This window comes from Zerene cesonia, chromosome 1 (genome assembly GCF_012273895.1).
Source record: "Zerene cesonia ecotype Mississippi chromosome 1, Zerene_cesonia_1.1, whole genome shotgun sequence".
In the NCBI taxonomy this organism is placed as follows: Eukaryota; Metazoa; Arthropoda; class Insecta; order Lepidoptera; family Pieridae; genus Zerene; species Zerene cesonia.
This window is the reverse complement of record NC_052102.1, coordinates 1,457,357-1,483,142: the sequence shown is the minus strand read 5'-3', so window position 1 is coordinate 1,483,142 and position 25,786 is coordinate 1,457,357.

The following is a 25,786-nucleotide window of genomic DNA, read 5'->3' as shown; positions in this document are numbered from 1 at the left end:
GACATAAAAAAAAAAAAGCCGAAGAATTGCTCGTTTAAAGGTATAAGATTAGTAGGATTGTCTTAGTAAGGCGCACGTCGAATGATCTACTTGCAATGAAAGTTAATTATTAATTCAATTTAACCATGGCTTTCAACAACATGCACCACTATAAAAACCTTATCATCACCAATCCCATAAGTACCCATAAGTAAATTTACCATCTTAATCTCGACGTAAAATCATACAAAAAAATACATCTTTTCATTCCACCACTTCAAAGTATTTGGACTGAGTGCAGTCCGCTAATCCACCATTCACCGTGGGAGCTGCCCTATCTCTGTTTGCATCCTATTTATACCTGCAACGGACAGATAAAAAGGAGTCAAAGAAAAGCCTATCTCTACCGTTTGCACGTTTGGAATGTTTACAAAATAAACTCGGGGAGTGTATGATGACGTCGCGCGTGTGTGTGTGCCGCGACTTCTGATTGGTCACCGCAGAGTTGTCACTATGTAAGCGTCATTAGTGCGGAGTCGGTCATAAAACTTTCATTTGTCAATCTGTTTGTATGGTCAGCAGATAGGGACGGGAATGTTATGATATTTTGGCGTGCAATTTTCAATTTACTCTTTCTAGAAAAGAGGCAATTTGAAGTATAATAATAAAGATATAGATATATAAAACGACAATGATAAATCAGCTAAAATGTAAACCTATTTCATTACTACATTAGTTAATAGATAAACTTCTACTACGTTTATCATATTTTTGTGTTAACACAGTAAGATTGTAGGCAAACATAAATTTTCTTAAGAAGTATTTATACAAATTCGTTTAGCAATAATTGATTTGAAAACTAACTTCACCAGTTTGCTTTTAAAATAATATTCAAGAATTGTTTTAAAGCATAACAAAATGAGAATATTCCAATAGCATCCATTTTATTGCTGTCTTCTTTTAGTTTCACCTTCCTCGTAGAACGGTTACGCCGTAGCAGTTTGCTACGTCGTAATGTAAAGAAGATTCTTATAAATGAAAACTGAAAAGTGTAGTGTAGAATAAACTTTGTGAGCGTATTATATTTAATTTAAACATTTTTAGTAGCTTTATAAGTTAATACTTTTATGGAGGACTAGTTGTTGCCCGTAACTTCGCCCGCGTGTGCAAAAGTTCAGTTTTTCAATTTTTTTTTCATTTCTCAATTCGTTCTGCAGTGTCGGCTGTACGTTGATAGAACAGTCTGTCAGTTAGTCACAGTCAGTCTTTGCGTTTTATGTATTTAGATAATTTATTTATTTTATTTAGATCATCTGATATTAATGTAATTTATAAAATATGACATGAAATATAAAATATGGCGTGAAAATAGCATACATATATACAGGGAGCCAGAAGGCTATATCATTTTCCTTACCCTTCTCAGTCCTTTCCTTTATACCTCTCGTCAATCCTTTCTTAATCACTTTCCATCTTGAAGTCGGCAATCTATTTGTAGAGGAGTAAGGTTTGCAATCGACCTCATTCCTCTCCAAATGTTCATGTGCGGTTGAAGCGCTTACCATCAGTCCACTGACCACGATCCACCAGCTCCATTGCCGACGAAGACATAAAAAAAACATATACAGCGTAACCTCCAAAGACGTGTCTCTTCAGTCATAACTAATATGGGACTGATTATGATCAGATTCAGATATTAATTTCTGGTACATTAAAGTATAATTCCACCTCCCTCCAAAATCTCGTTGTTTTTATTAGACATATAAGAATTTAGTAACAAACTACCCCAATTACAAGAGTAAATGTTAATAAAAACTCTCACTTTTATGAGACAAACTGAGTTAACTTGATAATGTGGTAGCTCATAGCCATCCGAAATAATTAACCGTAGGGTTGTCACATGCCAAGTTTTCTGTTAAGTTATTAATTCCCTAAATCTAATTACAATTTTATTGTGGTTGTTAGTATTATTAGTAATTATTTTGTTCTCTCTTCTGTTTTTTTAAAATTACATGTTGTTTCAATACTTTATTAGCACAGTATGTAATAAAATATACTAAAAGCTGCTTTCATACAAGCCTTCAATTCCACTCATCTCCATTTTTAAGCACACCTTTATAATTTATCGTTATAATTTATTCTCTACTATATTAAGAAAAATGTATTGAAATACTGCACTACTTAATGATACTGAAGTCTTACATATAAGTCTTACATACAGAAAAAAATAAATATTTTTCAATGACATTAGAGGTGTTGTAACACTTACTGTTCTCCTAAAATACTTTCAAATACATTTTCCCTCTTAGTATACGAGAGCGAATTATGAAAATGTTAAAATACACATACAAATGTAGTCTATTCATTGTACATTCATTCTTTCAAGCTAAGGCAATGTACCGTTGTAAAACATTTCAAATGTACCATCCAAAAGCGATTATCTAGAAATTCAACAAGCTGTCATTTTAATAGTCACGATGACAGCTGACCTTATCAGTACTTGACACAGGTCTGACTTAAGCACGCGAGCTTCACGCCGGTTCAAGGGATTTATCGTGATGTTATTTATTCGGATCGATTTTCGAGCCCAGAACGAGATATCGTCGGACATATTTTCGATTGAATTAATCTAGTGTGACTTCATTACTCAATTCAGTTGGATGGGTTAATTGTATAGTTTAATTAAAGCAGTAATGGAAAGTTAGTTAAAAGCAAATTTGATGTTGTTGTGAGGGAAATTTTCAAAATGTTTTGAAATTCAACAATTTTCATCTCACGTCATACCAAGCACAATAGATCCCTCCGAGAATTTAACAAATTGACAATAATTCGTTTCCAGAAAGACGTGTAATGAAAAAAAACCTGCTACCCTAAATCCAGGAAACACGACACCAAAATATACGTCATAGGTAGCAAAATAGACGCAGAGGGCATATTTCGTAAGCATATTTAAAGGACGCTGCCTCTCGAGGGAAAGAGGTCGGAAGAGTGTGTCCGCTTTTATAGCAGGGCCACGTTAATGGCGTAATAAACAAACCGCGATAATAAGCATTTGTCAACACTGTGTGTCAAACAAATGACAGGTGGAATGACGTGCGTAGCGTTATATTTTTAACGAGAGACCATAGCGGTATCTGCGTATGTGGTGGATATTATCATTTTTTGCGATCTAATGAGCTTAGTATATACACAAGTACTCATAGTTTGGATATATGTTCGCTGTTATAAACGGAGCTATTAAAGTCTAACTTATAATATAATGTTTATAAATGTATGTATGTATGGGGCGCTTTCATGAGAAAGCGACTGAACGGATTTTGATTAATCTTAACAATGATCTAGCTTATGAACTAAAATAACACATGAGATACAGAAATACTTGCTTTTGCCTTGGGTTCGTCTGTAGGTGAAATCGCGCAGAAAATTTAGAAAACAGAACAGATTTTTCGGTCAATGAAAAAACATTTAGGATAAACTGTTGGTAATTAACAAATAAAAAAAAAATTAAAAGTGCCAGAGGTAATATAGAACGTATGATATTTTATATTTATTCATCTATTTTGTGAAATTTATTAACACATTTAACATAATACAAATTCCTTATAATAAATTGACTTGCATCTAGGTATTTGGCAGCAAATAGCTGACAAAATACTAAAATAGATTGAGAAAATACCTCTTGTATTTGAATTCTACCGACTGACTATAGTATTTTATTTTACATGTAAATTCTCATTCGTTATATTAAACTTAATGTGAGTTGCCGATACATCTTACTTCTAGAACATACGTTACGGTGTTACTGGAGACTTTCAATTGTTTCTATGAATATTGAGTACATTTGTGTATGTGTGTGTGTGTGTGTGTGTGTGTGTTAACGCTGAGTTGATCGTTTAGAAATGTCTTTGAAAAGTATGTTTTATGTTTCTGTTTTCTGCTGATTGAGATGAAAAGAATAAAGAAGCTATAAAATAAATGCAAAAAATCAAATTTAAACAATCAATTTCATAGACACCATTTAATTAACCATATTAAGTATGTAGTGTGGCTTTAAATTGACAATTTACCGTGGCTTATAATACGAATTATATATATAACAAACATAAAATAGTGGACAAATAGTAGATATTTTTTGCTTTCCAAAATAACTTCTTTATAAAATTGGAAATTTAATATGAGTTACATAATGTAGACGCATTATTTCATTCTTTTTATTGTGTTATTATTTATTTTGTTCGTCAGCACGAATCGAATACACATGGGTATACCCATAGCGAAACATTCACATTTAAAATAGTATACGAAATATTAAATCCAAAATACCACAATGTAATGACAAAAATACTTAAGCCAAATAGCGAAACAGCGACAAAAGCAAATGACAAGATATTTTAATACGCAACCATACGCATTTCCGCGATATTTGTGAAGGGTGAAAAAGTAAATGGGAGAACAGAGCGAGGTTTTTGTTATGTTGTCAACACGCAATCGGCAACGGAACCCATTAGGAGATTGCTCAATAGCTGGCTCTGTAAAACCTCATCTCTTTTTACCGACTGATTGGTACTCACTTGGGCATTTGAAACGTGACGTTTGTCTGGTTGTTCTGTAGTGAACTGGCTGTATTGGTTAAAAGGTTATGGTTTAGTTTTTTATTTCATGGTCGGCAAAGGAGCTTTTGGGTCAAGGTGGTAAACGCTACCGCCCATGAACGTTTGCAGAGATTTTCACGCGTGTAGTAAAAGGAAAAGTTAAGCAGATTCGGGGTTTTATAACTGTCTAAGTTCTGGGATATAAACCATTCTTATATCTACCATTTCTCGGATCACTTTCAAGTCTTTTGTACAAAGTTTCATACAAATTGATTCAACGGTGTAGACATGAAGAAAAGACAGAAAGACAAACAGACAAAGTTGCTATCGCATTTATAATGTTAAATAGTGATTATTTAATTACAATTTGAATAATTGTACTCATATATGTCATAAAACGAGATTTTAGAATTTTATAATTAATTAATATAAAAACAAACAAGAAAGCAATAACATATATTTTACATTAAATAAGCAATAAAAAGTTTACGTAAAATAATTAATTAATCATGCCCAAGAACTGACTCGAATTTTCTGGCAAATAATTTTTCGTTTCATTTTTTTTATCCTATATCTCGGTTTTATTCTATCTTTCTATAAATAATAATAAATAAATATAATAATACAGATCAATACAATAATACATTTTTGTTGTGATATAATGAAAATATGTATGTGGAAAACATTTTTTATAAAATTATCGGTAAAAATGTGGAAAGGATAACTTTATGAAATGTAATTTAACCAAAGCCCAGATTAATTAAGTAATAAAAAACCGAAGAATAATACGCGAAACGAAAAATAAACCACCCTGCGAAGTCATTAAAGCTACATTTTTAATTTGATGTTGAAAAATAACTTCACGATTAAACTCCAAAGTTAATATATGCACCCTTCTCAACGGAATCTGAGAGTATTTTTAAAGTTACCCCTTTGGGAAATATTAAGGCTCGCAAGGAGTTTGGGCGGTGTCCTATATACTTATCACTTTTAAAGTTACTATCAGAATACGACGGCTGAACTTATATTATATATAGCTATCTATATAGCTATCTTATTATCACATATACTGTTTAATCTTGTTCATGAAATTTTTTAATTAGAGATGGTCGATTACTATTTACTCTTTTTATATCATCGTCGGATCAAAGTCGGATGTCTTAAATCAGTACTAAATCCAGTGTGGTAAAAAGACAGTTATACTGAGGTCGTCTATATCTATATACGCCATCATTTTCTTGCGAATTTAAGTTAATTACAAAAGTAGGATACAATTATTTCTATAACGTTCAATATATAAAATACAAAGGTGCTGATTGTTTGTCTACAACGCACTGCCCAAACTACTGCACCGATCGGGCGGAAATTTGGCGCGTAGATAGCCGCTAAGAAAGGTTTTCATAAAATCTACCCCAAAGTTAAATAAAATAAACATTCGAGTGAAGTTGCGAACAACGGCATGTATATATATATAAATCATTATATTTTTCTAATATTATGTTATTTATTCTTATTTCTTCCTACACATAACGCAGTGTAATTTCAATTGTAACTTCGATAAACATTGCCTAATGTTACTGAAATTCGACAAAATACCTAAGAATTCCAAGAACTGTATGTCTCTTACAAAAACGTATATAAATGATGTATGTATATATATAATGGGAAGTGTATATAGCATTGTTATACTGATAAGATACATTCTTAGAATTGTGTGATTGGCATAATTCAATAATAATATGTTATGTTATCTGAGATAGGCCTGTTTATGCCATACAATAAATGATTTTTTGGCCATTAACAACCGACCTCGAAACTTAACTGTATTATTTTGTTTTTTACTTCATCACTTGTTGCTGGGTGAACCGAATTTTATGATTATTATTATTTGAAAACTTGTACCTCCCATGTGATCCCATTTAAATTTGATCTAGTTCTGTCAATTTAAATGCGCTTTTTGATTGAAATTATTTATAACAGATATGGGACCCTTAGCTCGTGAGTACAATATATTCAGAAACTGATGTACCATTTGATTTTTACAATTTGAATTTGAATAATATATATTATAAACATATAAGTATATCATAAACATCGACTTGATGTACATAAAACACTTACTCCAAAGTAATCTCGTCATTAAAACAAATCCACCAAAAATTCGTTAATACAACTCTTAAAAGCTCACCCTTAACCCTTTGAAGTGCCCTATTACAAGCAATGTGTCTTACACCCGAACGCCGCGGACTATTTTCCGAATTCCACCAGAAAAACATAGCATTCGCATTCGAAAGTCTCAGAATTCCTTTGAAAGGAACTGAAGCATTCCATATACTTAACACCCGCGAGTCTTGAAAACCCACTTCGGTTAAAACTTTACGAAAAATGTTTTAATCAAACAGAAACCTTTCATTGAAAATATTCTTAGAGTGAAACAAATATAAAAAACTTTTTGTTCGCGCTGCGCGATGGAATATCGCGTTGTGGGGAAACATTATCCGTTTTATGAATGGTACAATTTTCTGAGTGTTTAATTTGATATATACGATAATCTTGAATTTTCACTTATTTCACTATTAGTTTAAACACTTTTTCTGCCATTTTGTAGTACTACAATCCTCTGAACGATGTCGAAGATTCGATTATATCAGAATAATTTTTCGTCATAATTGCCAACTGATTAAACTCTTTACAATACTTATTATTATAATATAATATAATGACTCAAATTAATGTAGAAAAAAGATTGCTTCCGTATATTTTTAAATTCATATAAAGTGTATAAAAGCTTAAACGATTCGGAAGGTAAGCGATGTAATTCACAATAATATAACACAAAACTATATAATTAACCTAAATCATAGCTTTCGTAGCAATTTCATTCATCAATTAAAAATCACTTCCATGTGTAGTCAATTAAATTAAGCATTTTATAGAATTATATGCAGCCTTATAAATTACCAAGTTAAAACATTTTATGGTCAATATTAATAAGTTTTATAATAAACCCCGATCTCGTAAAAATTATAGCATCGTACAGCTTCAGGGGTCTAACGCTTGCTATAAATGAAAATAATTTCAAAAGCAGGGCAAAGACAATTGCTACGGGTGATAACCCTCAAACTGTGATCGTAACAAGGACTAAGTATTAAAATAGCAAACAAATTAAACGCAATCGCGTCCCCTAACTTTTTGGTACATTTATTGTCACTTCTTGACATAAAAATATGGTTCACGTATCTGACGACCGGTACTCCAACATGTCCCATGGATAAATCAAAACGAAACGTCTAAGGCGAAAGACCTATAACTTCATAAAATAACACGTAATAGCATCCGATAATACTGCCAAGTGCGAGAGTTCCTATTAGCTGAATCATATCGCCTTAAGCATACCGCTATCAAATTCTCCAAGTACATTTACCATGTTCATATCAATATCATTTTATTACATTAGTTCAATAACGCATACATTTTCAGAACACAATTTTTGAAGATCCGATCGGGGGAAATATATAGAAATAGAAAATCATATATTTGAGAGAGGGTCACATTTTGGGTATATTGATGCCTTTGTGTCGCATGAATTTATAGATTACATTATCATAAAACTCCGGTATGTTAAACTACGCATTTTATGTAGTCTGATCAAAAAGTATATCTTTGAAGCGCAAGACTGTTTATCTCTACGTGAATTATAATGAATCAATTAGCAATGTAATGTACTTTAATAAGTCAAAAGCAATTCAACTTCCCCGAATGGGAGGCTAAGCCAGCACCCAAAAAGATTAAAATCAATAAACGTTATCTAGCTGCAAATAAAGTTCACAATCAAGTTAAAATATTACACAATGCGAAAAGTTCAGAAACAAGAAACAAGGAGGAGAGTTTGAGGTTGTAAAACAGAGTTGATCGTTTGAATTAAATAATTAAGAATACTGGCGAAGTTGCGGATTGATGACTGTTTTGCGAGTTATCTGTGACCGCTTTTTCGAGTCTGTGTTATAAAATTTATACGTCAAACGCTATAGCAGATACTGGACCTACTGAAATATACATAACATTTTAGTGGGTATGCACCCGTGGCTTCGCCCGCATAGTCAAAGGAAATTCCCAAGGGAATGAGAAGTTACGCCGCGGTTAAAAGTAGCTTCAGCTATCGAACTATCACAAAACACCAAAAAATATGTCATAATATCTTTAAGAAAAATAATAAATTACATTTCTCACTTATTAACTACATAACTTTCTATATCACATTTCTATATAACATGAAAATCTCACAACTTAATTTGATATTAGCTCGCCTTATTGTCAAAACCACCCAGTGATGTATTCCGTCACCCGTTCATTCCTCTTTTTTAATAATAAACACACGTGAATTCACCTCCGTCACATATATTGCAATAAAAACAATCACACGCATAAACACTCGAATTACCCTATACCGATGCGATACCACCCTTGTCCTATTAAAAAGCATATTAATATGATATCAGCTATCAATGTTGACGGGTAGTTTAATTTAATGAATCACTCACATAATATTGACACAATTACAAGCAAACGTCATACGCTGTTGATATCAATTAACTGAAGTGTAATTAATCATGTCCGTGGCTCGTTTGAGAACCCTTCATCTTATAGAAATGCTGTTTATATGAATTGTATACTGGGTAATAATAATAATTGATAGGCAAATTATTTGCTAATTAGATTGCGTATTTGATCAATGATCGCGTGAGTTTACTGGTTTTACTTGTGATATTGATTAAGATTTAAACATTTAAACATACAGTAGTTAGGTACTGTAGTTTTTAAATATACCCGAAAGAAACGTGAAATTTTCTTATTTCATTTGATGAATAGTTAATATTTATATTTTATTTTAAGTATTTATAACATAATACACAAACGTAGCACGTAAATAAATAGACGCCAATAAATTAGGTGGAAGACATATTATTTAATAGAGAAATTGGCACCATGGTTCGTACATCACAAACCGCCAACATTCAAACAACCATTAAACTAATACACACGGGATATAAAAATGCAAAGCATATCGGCTCGGATAGCCGGCCATTAATTTCAGTACGTAGAGGGTTGTCGATACAAATATTGATAAAAGGCGCCCGCTTAGCGCCGACATGTCAAAACCGAAGCAACGCCTGCAGGCGTTTCATTACGTGCTTAGAATGCTGAATGATACACACAGATATGAAGAACGACGAACAAAATGGTGACATAGAATTACAGAGATGTTTGTATAGTTATCCCCACTTAGTTTACTTGTTGTTTTAGGTTTAATAGAGAAAAAGATTTAAAATTTTAATTTTAATTCCCAATTATTTTGCTACTATCTCATAAATTCATGAATGCTTGTATAAGAAAGAGACTTATTTGAAGAGATTTTTAATTTATAAATAGAGGAAAATTTGCTTTATTAGCCACCCTTATGTTTTTATGTAACCGAATCCTTATGACTCGATTTTGACCCACTTTAAATGGACAGATCTATCTTATCTACTTTGTACATTTATCATGGATCGACAATAATTTCATAAGTGAAGTGTGTTTTTCAGTGTTTTGAAAACTATATTCTGCTTCCAAAGTAAAGTGGAATATTCGTGAGTGACATCTAAACATAAATGGAAATCTCACTTAGGGGCGATATTTCAATCCTAACGTCCGTCCAATAAAGTATTACACATTTAATTAAAACTGTATCTAACCTCTAAAATGTCAAAACTCTAGCAATTAGAACACATTTTTTAATAGTTACCATGATGGAAATAAAAAACTTATTTATTTATCTAATTAATTTGTTTTTATAAAATATTCTTCTTCTATATTATCAGTACCAAAATACTTCCACTACATACCATAAAAAAACGTTTAAGGTACGATTTAAAAAAGCAAGACTTTTGATGTGACATTGACGTTTTCTGATATTTCATTCTTATATAGACTTGTACTTGTACGGTTTAGTGATTTAGGTGAAGAAGAGACAAACCAACAGACTCATTTCATTTATAAATTAGTAGGGTAGTATTTATAAATCTAAATCTATAATAAATTATATTCCCATAAATAACAATAGAACATTTTTATCAATAAACCACGTAAAAATATCTAAAGCGTGATTCAGCTATTGGAAGAACTCCATAACCATTTATCGCCTCTGCGGCGAGCGTAATTTTAAAAGGATTATGCAGTTTTATTAAAACTTCTTAGAGAAAACGCTATGAACGCGTATCCGATCTGCAATTTAAATACTTTAAATGTAACGGAAAGTTTTTAATCAAGGAATTATATTACTTGATGAAATATTCTTTTGAAATATTCCACCGAGACGATTAAGTCGCTTCAGCGAAAATAACTCATGATTATTGAAAATAACTCTACTTTGCTTCAAAGAATATATACCGATTCTATGTGTGGATATGAATCACGCTCGTTTAATAATTAAATAATATACTATAATTAGATAGTATACTTGTTTGTTCATTTGTCATTGTTTCACGTCGCAACGTAGCGATTCTATGATGTAATTTTTGTATATAAACATATTTAGGCGACGAAAGAGTGACATAGGCGTCTTTATAGAGCGTTTAAACATCTCATACTTATAGAAATTTCACTTAACTACACGGGCAAAGCCGCGGGCGAAAAGTAAATTACGTTAAATAATATATGTATGATTAATGAAACGACATCGTGGACAAATATCTCGTTGGAAATTATCCGGCTGCGCAAACAATTATGTAATAAAACCTGCAAACATTTGATTTCATATTATCTGACTCTCATAGATTAATGGGACAAAAGATCAGAATAGAGAGACAGATGCAGCAACAGAACTGAAAGGTATTCCGACACTACCCACTAGTAGTTTCAGAATATCCTACACTATAACACAAATACGAAAATTCCGCCTAGTCAATAACGTGAGTTTATTCTGTCTTGGCCGTAAACTTCGTTTGCATCGACTTCTCAATTTTTTTTTATGTCATAGATAGCAAAGGAGCAGGTGGGTCGCCTTATAGTAAGCGCTACCACAGCTCATGAACATTTGCAGATGGGTAAGTCCATTTGATGCCGATGCCTTACGTCTTTGCAAATGAATTACCGTCTTAAGGCGTGAGATGAAGAAAGCATCGATGAGGGTAATAAAGGAAAGAACTGGGAAGGCTAAGGAAAAGGATACTAACCACCTGCCTCTGCATTCACGAAACAGCTGCTTTTTACGGCGATAACTTCTGTGGGATAATTAAAAACTTATTTACATGTTCTTCATTCGAATCATTTCAAAAACAAATGAGAATCTAATTTTTTTATGTGGCAGTCCGCAATGAGGCTGGTGGGACGCCTGATGGTAAACGCTACCACCGCCTATGAACATTTGGAGAGGCATTGAGCAGACTGCTATTTCACGCCGGTCTTCTGTGGTACTTCTCCAGTGCGAGCTGGCCCAATTCGTGCCGAAGCGTGCTCGACTACCACATACAATATTTATAACACCAAACCACATTAAATATACGCTTATTAATATACATCTCGGTTCTCCAGCTTCAACTACACTAGATACAATCACAGATGAACTTCAAAACCCAGAGACACTTCTAACTACTAACTCCCTCTATAAACACCATAATAACTAAGTTCCATCATACTGATCATACATCAGGTAACAGAGTCTGTAAAATCGACGTGTATTGTTCGGAACTACGATGTGATATCCACCTGAATGTAGCTAACCAACTTGTCTGCGCGAACAATGAAGTTTTATCATCAGAATCAGATAATCTTACACATATTGTTAGTTTATGGACATGATGCTAGGAAGCTATCTTTATACATATATAAAAGAACTCTCTGTATAAGATTGTGCGTAGTTTTATCTTAACCAAATCGGTTTAGAAATTAACATTAAAAGACATGCTACAAACGGACTTAAAGACGACTGGAAAACCAAAAAAAAATGGTTGCCTGTAAAGTTTTACGGGCGAAGATTTTACGTGACAACGTCTTTTTCTCGGTAGAATATTTATTGATATGAATATTATAAAATTGCACAATAGGAACAAGGAATTGAATGAAAATAAGAATTGCACAAACTTTAACTATAGAAAATACATTTTGTTTACTAAAAAGACAGAGACAGACACAAGCACGCGCCGATTCAATGCGCCTAATTCTCTAGTGCTGCGCGCGCGGCGGACCGATCATAGTTCAGTGACTCATCGTAACGTTACCGGGCGTTACACTTTTTCATGAGTGACTCGGAGCCGCAACCTAATTTAAGACGTTGTCACGTCAAAAACTTTATTTGAAGATTTTAAGTAATAGAACTCGATTGTAGTATGAATAATTCAAAATAATACTGTTTTTAAGAGACAACTTCTATAGCGTTCTTTAATCGGTTTGACTGGGACTGCGATACACAATTAGTATCTGATAACTACATTGAAAAAAGTCTTCTTTTTCATTTGCCTTCAAAAAAGTTATCATTCTGGCTGTAGTTTTTGGCTTTATTACCTCAGAACTTTCAACTGAGTATCGATTATGGAGATACTTTTTTATTTGAAAGCTAGCGCCTTCAATGTGATGTTTGTGTGTGTTTAAATTTTGTGTAGTTCTATTAAGAGCCGTTTAGTTTTGGTTTAAAAAGTTATTGTTTCTTGCATACATTATTTTACCACAATACCTAATCGAAGCTACCTACAACATAGCGTATTTCAAGAACCGTCTAATCACAGCACGTAACACAATAGTGCACGTTCTTTCAAAGAAATATTCAGCAAATAATATTGAAATTCGATTCCAAAGGCAAACAAGCGTAAACTTATAAAGTTGTGCAGCGTCTGACATATTTATAGTGTTAGGATGGATTTGTGAGCGATGCACCTGCAATGAAAAGCGGTCGGGCTAAGGGGCTATCGCTTACCAGAGTGGCGCGCAGAACAACGAAAATAACTTTTATTCGGAGAAGGTAAAATCTGCGGTAAACAAAAGAATTTTCTGTTTACCAGATCCAAGGTTAATGTTATCGATGTTTTGATTATTCTTTTTCTTATATACAACTGCAGATCCTATAAAAAACTATCACATGTGTTGACTTAAACTTATGTTTATAAATCCAATCTTACCAATTAGTGTATGGCACTTTTTGCAATTCACTATGAAATTTGTTTTTTCAATAATTTTTATTCGTTACTGTATTTGTCCTTTTAATAGCAGCGATGTTTATAAATGAAAGTAAAATAAAAGAAGTCGCTAAAAGAACTTTCTGAACCCGTGAAAGCTTATGCTATGACATTTTAAAAGCGTCTTAAAATTTCTAATAAACGATAAAAATTTCACAACATACAAAAACTGTAACCAACATTAGAAAGACCTTTGAAAAAATATAATAAAAATTACGCTCCAATGTTAGTAGTTAGAGGCACTTCTGCACAATGCTTACACAGGCCCGCCCAGCGCACATAAACCGGCCAACGCCGTACAATCCATATAGATAATATTTCATTCATTCCTCACGATATTCCGGAATTCTTTAATCTCGATCGTGAACGCTTTATCGGATAAACAATTTCTTTCATATTTCTCTGTTGGGAACATTAATATGCGAATTTGATATTCCCTTGACACGCTTTTATTAGCTTCATCTGTATGTTTGTACGTTTGTAGCAATTGTCTTATTTAGATGCGACTTTGACCCAATAGATTTGATTAAAACTTTGTAAACTTATCAAAAATGGACGATAGTAAGATAATTTCATGAGTTTGTCTTATTAACCTGATTTGGATGACAAGGATAAAATAATTTTCTCTCTGTATAAGAGCAAGTGAAACAATATCGTTAATTTTATCACTAAACCAAGTTTTTCATATTTATTTACGGTAACATTCAACACCACACAACAACAGTCTTACATGAAATGAACATGAAACTTTATCAAATTCTAAGATGATCTTAATCTAATGTATAAAATTCTCGTGTCTCAGTTTTCGTTGCCATACTCCTCCGAAACGCCTTACCGATTTTGATGAAATTTTTTATGCTTGTCCGGTATCTATGAGAATCGGCTAACATCTATTTTTCATACCCCTAAATGATAAGAGTAACGCAGAACAGCGTTTTCCGGGTGCAGCTAGTAATACATAAAATTAGTATTTTATTTATATTGTCTCTAAACTAAAGTGTACTTATCACTTCAGAATGTTTCCAGACCCATCTAAAAATACTCAATCCGGTCCCAATGTAATATAAAACGTCTAATTGCGTTAATTTGAGAAAAGTTGCAAAGGTAAGGATTCCGAGAGCTGCTCATGGAAGCAAAGTTAACGTGAGCCAATTTCACTCTGTACTTAAGAGAAAACCCTCTGATAATGTCTATGAGGCGAATGAGTGGTGATTTACATTCTTTCATAGGTGACATATTGAAGTGGATGGACTAACAACACAAAAACTAAACAATTATTTTATAGTGGTTAATGCAATTTATAAAAACACAAGCGACTCGTCCCGGCTCCGCTCGGATTGACCCGTAATAGATACTAAATGATAGTCTATGTCAGTAAAGAAGCTTCCTAATGGTGAAAGAATGTTTAAATCGATTCAGTAGTTTTCGTGTGACAACATTGCAAATATGATACATGCTAAAACACTACCAAACAAGACCCGTTTACTTTTCCTCACCCTACCCTTTCAATTCCTTCTATCCAGTCGTCAATCCTTTCCTTATCCTTTACCCCTTAAAAGCGGATCTTTACAAGGACACTATCTCTGCGAATGTTCATGGGTGGTGGTGACCGCTTACCATCAAGTAAACCACCAGCTTCGACGACAGGTATGACGTAAAACAACAGGTGCTTCCTATTTATAATTTGAGTTTCAATAAATATATTCTTTAGATCGTTTAAATAAATGTATCAGGAATATGAAAATACAATGGCCTTCTAGAATTTCTGATACGTAAATTTAATCTTCCATACAATTTTAATGACTTAAAAATAACATAGCTATATTACTAAGGGAGTTATTAAATTTTTCTTTGTATTCATCAAAAATACATTGTTATTACAACCGGATTTGTTAACCAGGGGGTCGGTCATGAGTGCAAAAACCTGGAAAGGCTTATAGAAGATTAAAAGATTAAAATGTAAAAAAAAACATCATCATTATAATTTTCGTAATATTTGCTGTAAATTTGGACAATTTAATTATCCTTTTGTTAAAAATGGCAATAAGCAAACACGCAAGGAATTTTGCTCTTTTAATTTTTAATTTACTCTAATATTAATTTCTGATTCAGTCAAAAGTTGATAAATGCGTTAATATCAGCATATCTGCACTAATACTGTAAAGAGAAAACATGTATTTTTGTATGTTTAAATGTTTCCATGCACTGGACTGATTTCAAAAATTCTTCCACCATTAGGAATCTGCAACTTCACTGCGTAATATAGGCTATATACGTACCATGGGCGAAGCCGGGGCAAACAGCTAGTTTGTAAAAGATTGTAAAGAACATCTAGTATTAAATGTAGGTTGATCTCTGTAAGTAAGCTAAAATGCAATTCAATTATAATCGCATTTTAATAACATTTTACATTACATCGCGATTTATTCATTCATTCAACACTACCCATTGCATTATATCCTACTTTCCCACAGCGACACAATCTCGGAATGTCTCGAATGAAATCATCACAAACAGTACAGCGTTCCGCTTTAAAAGAGTTCTGTTATTCAAACAACTCTGGAGACAGTTTGTTAACATTTAGGCAAGCTTGCAAGTCTAATAAACTGAGACACGATAAAGCCGGCGCTCTGTCGGCGCCCAATTTGCGCGGGAAAACACTGGCGTGTTTCTTGTATTGAATGTGTAAAATACCTTTACTGGCTTTCATGAATATTAAATAATGGACGTAGGTTATCATAGATTGAAAATATGTATTCGTTCTCCGAAGGAAGGTAGAAGTTAAAACAATTTTCATTGATATGAAATTATAATATACTAGCTGCGCCCCGCGGTTTCAGCCGCGTAAGAACGTATCCCGTAGGAATATCGGGATAAAAAGTTGCCTATATGTTATTCCAATTGTCCAGCTGTCTACATACCAAATTTCATTGCAATCCGTTCAGCAGTTTTTGCGTGAAAGAGCAACAAACACACACACATCCTTACAAACTTTCGCATTTATAATATCAGTAGGATTCTAACAAATATTGTAAACGCGAAAGTGTGTTTGATTGTATCACTTTCTTTTACGTCTCAACGACGCGAATTTTATTTATTGATTATAGATGTAGTGACAAACATGTCAATTTAATAAATCTCGACTAAAGGAATGAGTATGTGGTTGTGTATGTGTTTAAAAGAAGGGACTATTTAGTAGAATTTTGAAATAAATAATGGTCTACATTAACATAATTCAACAACCAATGAGTTTTAACTATCATACAGACTGCAAAGTCTTACTAATGGGGTCCAGTCCCTGTGGGTGAGCAACCCTAAAAATACCCTGCCGTAACATCCAAAGTACAATACAAAGATGGTGTTTTCCATACACTGACGGACCATGGCGATAGTCGCCATTGTTAGCAGCGCTTTCAAGATTAATAAACTGCGAGGAGCGATAAAGGTGTTCTGTCGCCCAATTTGCACGGAAACGCTACAAGGCTGTGTTCAGATCGTGGAAGGGATTCGCTTGTATGGTTACATGTAAACTTGGGTCTATTTCAATGGGTTACGTTTGAGTCATAGTGGAAAATTAATCAAGTAAGATTATGGCGTGGTTCTTGTTTGCATTTCATAAAGATCTCAATTAACTTAATAAACTATAAATAAATCAATATCGATATTTTGTCTTATATTATTAAGATTGTTAACTCGCAACGATACCACATCATTGTGGTTATCTGGAGGAGATCGCTTTCAGGCGATAAGACCGTCTTCTATATTTTTATGTTGTATTATTTAAACACGCTTTTATTCGCTAGGTTTAAAAACTACTTTATTTTGTATAAGAACGAGTAAGAAAATAAATGATTATAGAACTGATGTTAATGATAGCATTAAAGCTAGATTTTTAGTTTCTTGATTTACGCATTTATCCACACCTTACATTTATACACATAGACTTATTAAACACACAAACATCCAACAATTGTTGATCAAACATTACGTTCGCTACATAAACACTTGACTCACAAGAAATTACTTCCACCACAAAATGGAGTACTCAAAGAAACATTAACAGGATGTGTGAGATAGGGCCTTTGTATACAGACAAATATAATATAATACATCTTGGACGTGAATGCATAGCGCAGGTTCCGTCAGAAGTGGCTCCACAAATCAAAAGTTTTACATGGCTTACGATTAGGCTGGCGATGTACAAAGCTTATTGTAGTATCTATTTACATGCCACTAGATGTTCGCCTCGGTATCGTCCGTGTCACACACATAGTCTATATCACTGAGTGACGTTGGGGCTTTCTAATGGTGAAAGCTTGAAATCGGTGCCGTGGTTTTTGCGTGAAAACGTTACAAACATACAAAAATAGAAAAGTTTTCTCTTTGTAATATTTTTGAAGAACCGTATTGTAGATGAACCGTTGCATTGTATTATTATTAATAGTATAGGTAAAATTAAACACTAATTCTTCAAAACGTAAAACCCATCTAGAGGCATGATGTTTACAAGCTAATATTTATAGAAGACATTTATGTGGTCTCTCCAAGTCTATTTATACATTTTTAATAATAACAACTATTCTTATCTTCGATATTTAACAAATTTAAACAACATGTACCTATCATGATATAGACGCAAGCGATACAACGAAATATGAAAGCAATAATAAATGGGTTGTAGCCCAATTTAACATTTAAATTCGTCCCATTGTGCAGCAAACCTTATTAACCGGACAGTTTCATTTGAGGCGGAAAATAAGGCGATTCTTAGCGCTAAGTTGGAAATGAGATGGGAATCCTAATTCAATCCGCTCCCTGCGACACATTAATAAGTTTCGTTGCCGCAGTGTTGCCTTAATACTTGCTCAACTGCACTTTTTGTGGTAAATGCTGTGTTGTGTTTTGTTGTTTAACTCTGGCAAGTTTTTGAATACACAGTAAAATGAATAAAGGATTCGTTTCTGGTGATGTATAAAACAGTGTTTTGAATGTCGCTTTATCTGTTGTTGTATACAACAGATAAAGCGACATTGTTTTTATATTTACTTTTATAGCTGTTAAGCACAATGGAATAGAGTAATTTATTAATATACCAGAGGATGAAACATATCTAATCATGATTCTAGAATCAGGGCAATTTATTAAAATTCTCGTAATCAAGCCTCTTGTTAACATAATGCTATTTCCATATAGGACTGGTAAGGAAAAGGATTTGAGCCTCCTGCTCCCCCACTCACTGAACGAAACCCAGTGGCATGCTACAATTTCACGCCGGTCTTCTCTGGAGGTATATATAGTACTTCCCCGGTGCGAGCTGACCCAATTCGTGCTGAAGCGTGCTCGACAGTCACATACAGAATCACATCAGCTCAGCCATTCAAGCAGACAAACAGAGCTATTATCGCATTAATGATATTAATGTTTGAAGAGTGATAATATAACATGAACGTTTCTGTGACGATATTGTACAAAATCACTGTACCCACATAGTATTTTCTTTTGCCTTTTTCAATTAAAGTAGATGAATTTAATAAGGCAAAACGATATAACCGTGTAGAATTCTCGGATTACTTTTAGATTTACTCGGATTAGATCGAAATAGCTAACATACGCCCAATATTTCTTCGAAAGGAAAAATAAAATAATTTAAAGTCCCAGTATTTTTAAAAACTAAACCAAGAAGACTACTCGTTAACACAAAACTATACCACCTTACACATCAAATACAGCTCAAAACAAAGGTCGTAGGTCATAGAAAATCCTCAAGCGATTTTTGGCGGCATCATCAAACAAATTGCGCAGCAAGTCGCGACTGATAGTTGCCATTCCGATAACGGCTGATGGACGGCGGGAAGCGGTTTGACGGAGTGCCCGGGCTTAGGCCTTTGAAAGCTTTCAAATGAAGTCAATATTTATGAAGAACGCAAATAACATTTATTAGCTTAGCCCCTTTGTTTATTACATGTATGTGTGTGCACAGGTGTTTTATGCTATTGCGCTTTTAATTTTCATGCGATTTTAAAAAAGCAGTTCTAAATTCGATTGTTTACTGTTAAGGTTTGTTACCGCAGAACTTTCGACTGGGTTAACATATTTCTCCGATTGAAAATTTGGTCCAATTTCGACAATTTAAGAGCGGCTTCATTTTTATGTTTTATGAACATGTTTGAAGCCGCCAATTTGTGCAGTCCAATTATTTGTGTAATGTTATTTGTATATCCGTGCATTATACAATAAAGTGTAATTATACGTTATGACATGCAAAACAAAAAATTAACAAATACTTATTGTCTACAAAAAGAACTCCTATGTCCCATAGGTACTCGATTTTTTATTATTTGTTATTATAGCGATAGCAACAGAATACATCATCTGTGAAAAATACCAATTATATTTAAACAATCACGGTTCAGATATGGACTGTTGATAGACAAATGGCCAGACAGACAGACGAAGAGCGAAGTCTGATAGCACTTTGCTTTGTTCTTTCGATGTACTGTCTGGGAAGGAACTGTCTTCCTTAACACAGAACTTTTTTAGCTAGGAAGACAGTGCCCCATTAATATAGTATTATATACATTTGCAAAATCAATTAAGATTTAATATTAATATTGAAACAAGTCTTGTAATATGGACCCGTACTACGACGGAAAAAAATCCAATGATAGGAACAAAAAATTCCTTTTATCTGTAACAAAGTATGAGAAAATCTGACGACCTCTTTATAGGAGTGCATGACGTTGCAACAGAGAGGTGATAAACAACCTATCCGCCCACGCTTCGCTCGCATGCACAACTCGTTATCGGGCGATAGCCGTTCCATACAAAATTACATTTCCTATTCCCTCGCTTTTTAAGTTTCCTTAAAAGAAAAAAATAGTCTTTATCATATCTATCAATCTATATATATAAAAGAAAGTGGTGTTAGTTTCACTATTTATAACTGAAGAACGGATTAACCAATTTGGCTGAAAATTTGTTCAGAGGTAGCTTGGAGCCAGAAGACGGACATGGGATAATTTGTATCGCGGAAATCCCACGGGAACGGGAACATACTAGGAAAAACCCCGGGTCTAAGTTTCCTGCGACTACGCGGGCATAGCCGCGGGCGGATAGCTAGTTACATATAAAATGGATTCAAATATGTTTAACACTTATTAGTTTAATTTAGCCATTTCTTTTTATAACAAAATACTTTTTTTTATCATTAGATTTTCTATCTTTCTTTCTTACTTAATACGCGAAACTGCTAATGCTACTTTTGCCTTGCAATCTAATTGAAGATCTACAAACAAGTAGCAGAGGCCCGTATCCTTTTCTCCACCCTTCCCAGTCCATTCCTTTATTTCCCTGGTCAGTCCTTATTCTTTACCCTTTTAATTCGTGAAACGCATGCCGGCGACCCTACCTCTGCAAATATTCACGGGCGATAGTGATCGCTTATCATCAGGGGAAACATTAGCTCATTTGTTCGTCCTACTAATATTATAAATGCGAAAGTTTGTAAGGATGTGTGTGTGTTTGTTGCTCTTTCACACAAAAACTACTGAACCGATTGCAATGAAATTTGGTACGTAGACAGCTGGACAACTGGAATAACATATAGGCAACTTTTATCCCGATATTCCTACGGGATATGGGCTTACGCGGGTGAAACCGCAGCTAGTTAGTATATAAAAAACATACTAGCTAATTATGCATATTAGGTATGCTATGAAGTATGCTACTCAATCAAAAAAAAGCTTCACCAATTTGGTTATAATTTGGTATACATTTAAAACCGAACCTTACATTTTGTCCCATTTAACAAAGAAGGGAGAATCTAAAGAATCAGATACCATAATATGATATATGTTATTCAGTTAAAATATAAACCATATTTCTAATAAACCACGTACTTGACAGAGGCGGGGTCTTATGATTTGTAGCTACACACCTCTTCAGACTAGCGTGACCATGATTTATGGGTACAGCCGTTCTGGCGAAACAAGTATGTCCCTTTTAAAAGTATATATATGTAGAATCTACGATTTGTACCGCAAAAGCTTGCGCTATATAGATATTTGGTACTCTTTCTAACAAAGTCGTTGATGTAGAATGAATGAAATTTTATCATACTGAGTCTGAATTTACTCATAGTCTATTATTTTGAATAAATGCCTTAAAAATTAGTAATCTGGAGGATGCCTTCCTTTTAGATTTGCGAAATGGTTAAATATTTCTAGTCCACTATGTATATTAATCATATTTAAATTATTTTATACTAGCTATGCCCGAGAATTTGTTCAGGCATACATAATATGTACTTATATATATTATTATATATATTATTATTATGTATATATTATTAGGCATACATAATACGAATATATTATATTCAAATAAGAGCAAGAAACACACACACTTCCTTACAAACTTTCGCATTTATAATATTAATAGGATAGGATTGGTAGGATGTCCTTACATCTGGATTATCCTTATAATCCTCACCCTACCGTACACCTAGAAGCCAATAAATCAAAAAACTCCAACAAAACTTCGTAAACAAACTTGTAAAATGCCGCCAACTGCATAGCGCTCGCCCACCAATATCAACTTCTAAAAGCATATCACACAACAAGAAACTTGTATTTTTACGGCTTTCTTCTACTTGGGTTAAGCCACTGTATTAATAGGTATATTTGAGTAATTACGATTAGAAATATCCATAACAACAAGCAATTTTTAGATTTTATCCACCACCTTTTTTTATGTGGGGAAATTTACATAGATACCCCGGGGAAAAGGAGCTATGGATTATATCATTCCTACCGACTATAACCCATATGCCTATAACCCTATGACCCAATGTTCCATCGGGCCGCTTTATTGGCCACGGGAGCTGTTTAATATACCGCCGCGACCACCAGAAGATATTGAAATGACGAACAGTTAATTTTCAGTGACAGCAAACAAAAATCCCATAATTTCAAATTCATGAACGTTATATAATCTAAGAAGCAATTAATTAATGTAAGAACTCATTGAGCACAATAGCTCCGTTGTTAGCTCGCGGCCATTTTAAGATGTCGTTATACCACAGGAAAGCAGTCAATTCATTGTTAGTAACGTCTTAATTAATTTATATACATAAGTATTTATTTTACAAGTAGGTAATGGTGAAGAAAGCCATCCTGGTAAATTATATGAACATATTATCACATTGCATAATTTTTGAACTTCCTGTTATTTGATACGTATTTTAAATGGAGAACACGTAGAATGTTGATACATGAAAATCAAATTCAAATTTCAAAATAATTTTATGTTTAAGGTTATAAGACAGGTATTATATTATATGAAGGTGTTCACCTATAATCTGCCATGTGGCAAAAATTTTTATATAGATCTATTATACTTAACAAACTATGGTAATTTCATGATAAATTAGTATGTAAATAATATAATACTTTAATCAGTAGTTTCTGGATATCACTGGATTTAGTTACCTTTTAATATTCCTAGGTGGATAGTAAAGCTGAAATCATTAACACGCTAAAACTGTATGCACATATAAACTTGTACCAAACGGAGAATCGAAATAAAATAGGACAATTAAACGACAATACTAGTAGGGTTGCAAAGCCTTAAAACTGAAAAAGCATTCCCCGATTTATACGAGTTGAAACGAATGTTTTTTATAATTTTATTCATATGAGTTCACTTCAGAAGGAAGGTCGATTACTGTTTATGTTATTATTATTGCAATTTTCTCATATTGTAAGGAGGAAGAGATGTATTTGTTTGACAATACTATTTATCGATTAAGCGATGTAGTTTCCATTTGTATTAGTTGATTTGTAGAAAACAAATTTAAAAAACAAAATGGTGTATATAGTCGATTTCTTTTTTAGTATTTCCTGTATAGACTTTAGTTGGCTTTTGTATGGCCACACTCCGTAGCGTGATATTCTAAATGTATTCAAAAAAAGCATCGGTCATTTTGATCTTTAAATATACTTCAAACCTTAACTAACGTACACCTCTAACAATCTTGCAATAACAACCATTATATCCCACCCAATCATACACTGTTACCGCAAGAATAAACATTCGATATTTCCAAAACAATTCAATTCTCGCATGCAGACTCAACCCTCAGTAAGTCCCAGTTAATTGACGGGATTGTGAACTCATTGCCGAAGTTTAAAGAATTGACTATCTCGAGCGGGATTGGCAAGGGTTAATGTGGGAGTAATTAAAGTTCCTGATCCTTCGATTGTGGTTCAAGTTGGATGGGAGAGAACTAATTTTTGATGGAGCGGTTGCCTTGGCAACCGTGCATCTTTTGAATTCACTTTGTCGGTTGTTGTGAACAATTCTGTAATATTAATAACCCACACAGCTTGACGTACCACGAACGTACAAACGATCAATAAATTTTAGAATATTAGCCTTAGATCGTGGCTACGTAGTAGAAATTAATATTTAAGCCTATGTACATTCCTGCGATTTTTGCACATGTTTGTAGCGTGATTCATTAAAATATGAACGGATCTTTATGTAAATGCTATTAAAATTTGAATCTGTTCTAAATTATTAACAAACGAGTAGTTAATATTAGCAGGACAAGAGACGTAGCTGCAGAATACTTTGGAATCATCTTATTAATTGTATAATTGATCTTTCTAAACAAAAAAACAATCTATAATCAGACAGTCTTTTAGCTAATTACTACCAAGTGTTACAGCTGAAACAGTATCCAATAAAAACGTTTCTAAATAATTAGATTTCACAACCATAATCCCCACAAAACTAAATACATTCGTCGGGTAACGTGTAATCTTGCGAAGCCTTTTAATGCTATTCGTTATAAATGATTTAAATATACTGTTAAGTGATCGCAATACTAACGAGGGTACACTGGAGTAAAACAAATTACTACAACTTTTTGAAACATATTTATTGGTAGCATAATAAAAGTGACTATTTCCCCCATCAGACTTAGTAATTATGAAGATATACACGAAAAGAGAAAACGAAAAGCGTATTTTTGTGTTTTTACTCCACTTCTCTTTTCTTCTTCTCTTTCTCTGGGGTATAAAGTTCAGTGTTATGAGTATGTATCTGATTATCAATGGAAAAACGCAGACTCTATTGGTGGCAAGAACTTTTAACACATAAGAAAGAAATATTGGACTTTTAATGCCAGTAAAAGTAGCTACATAGCAATCAATCGTTATCCATTACTCCGGAAACTCCCATTTCGTTTTAGTATTCATTACCGAAATGTTGCAACAACTTGGCGTCTATCACACCAATGATTCCATACAAAGACCCCTCGTCTATTAAAACAGAGGCAGAAATCTTGAAGGAAATGATCGAGGCCCGCAATCCCAAAGGAAGCCGAACGTAACATAATTGGCGTACGTTTGGAACAAATTAGCGGGAGACGGCACGCAGTTAATTCTAACGTTAAAACTCAAACAAAAGGGAACTTCAAAAGGACTCATTAACTTGCCACTCAAATAATGGAGTTGCAATAGAGTATGGGTGCAGATGCGGCATGTTGGTAACGCATTGATGATCGAACAATATTGTTCCAATGTAAAACATAAAGCTATGGCATCTTTTAATGGGAAAACTTCAAGCTGAGTAATTTATTTCTGATTTTTGAATGGGTCTGAGTCTCTCAGCTATGTAACGCTTGTTTGGCTACGTAAGTTATCATTACTGTCTTTATTGCAAACCAGTATATTCTATTCTGGAACTAATTGATATTGAGTAAATGTTCTAATAATTACCACTCTTTTAATTTGTTTTGTTTAAAAAAGCAATATGTTGCATTGAAAGGCTGTCTAATTAATATTTTTTGGAACCGTAGGTGATGAAACCATACTGAGAACTACGGTGTTAAATTGTATACTATATGTTTATATTATATATGTATATAATGTATTTGTTTGGGAATATTGGTTAAATAATAACCACGTGTTGCTCTGTAAAAACAAAGAAACGACGATTAAA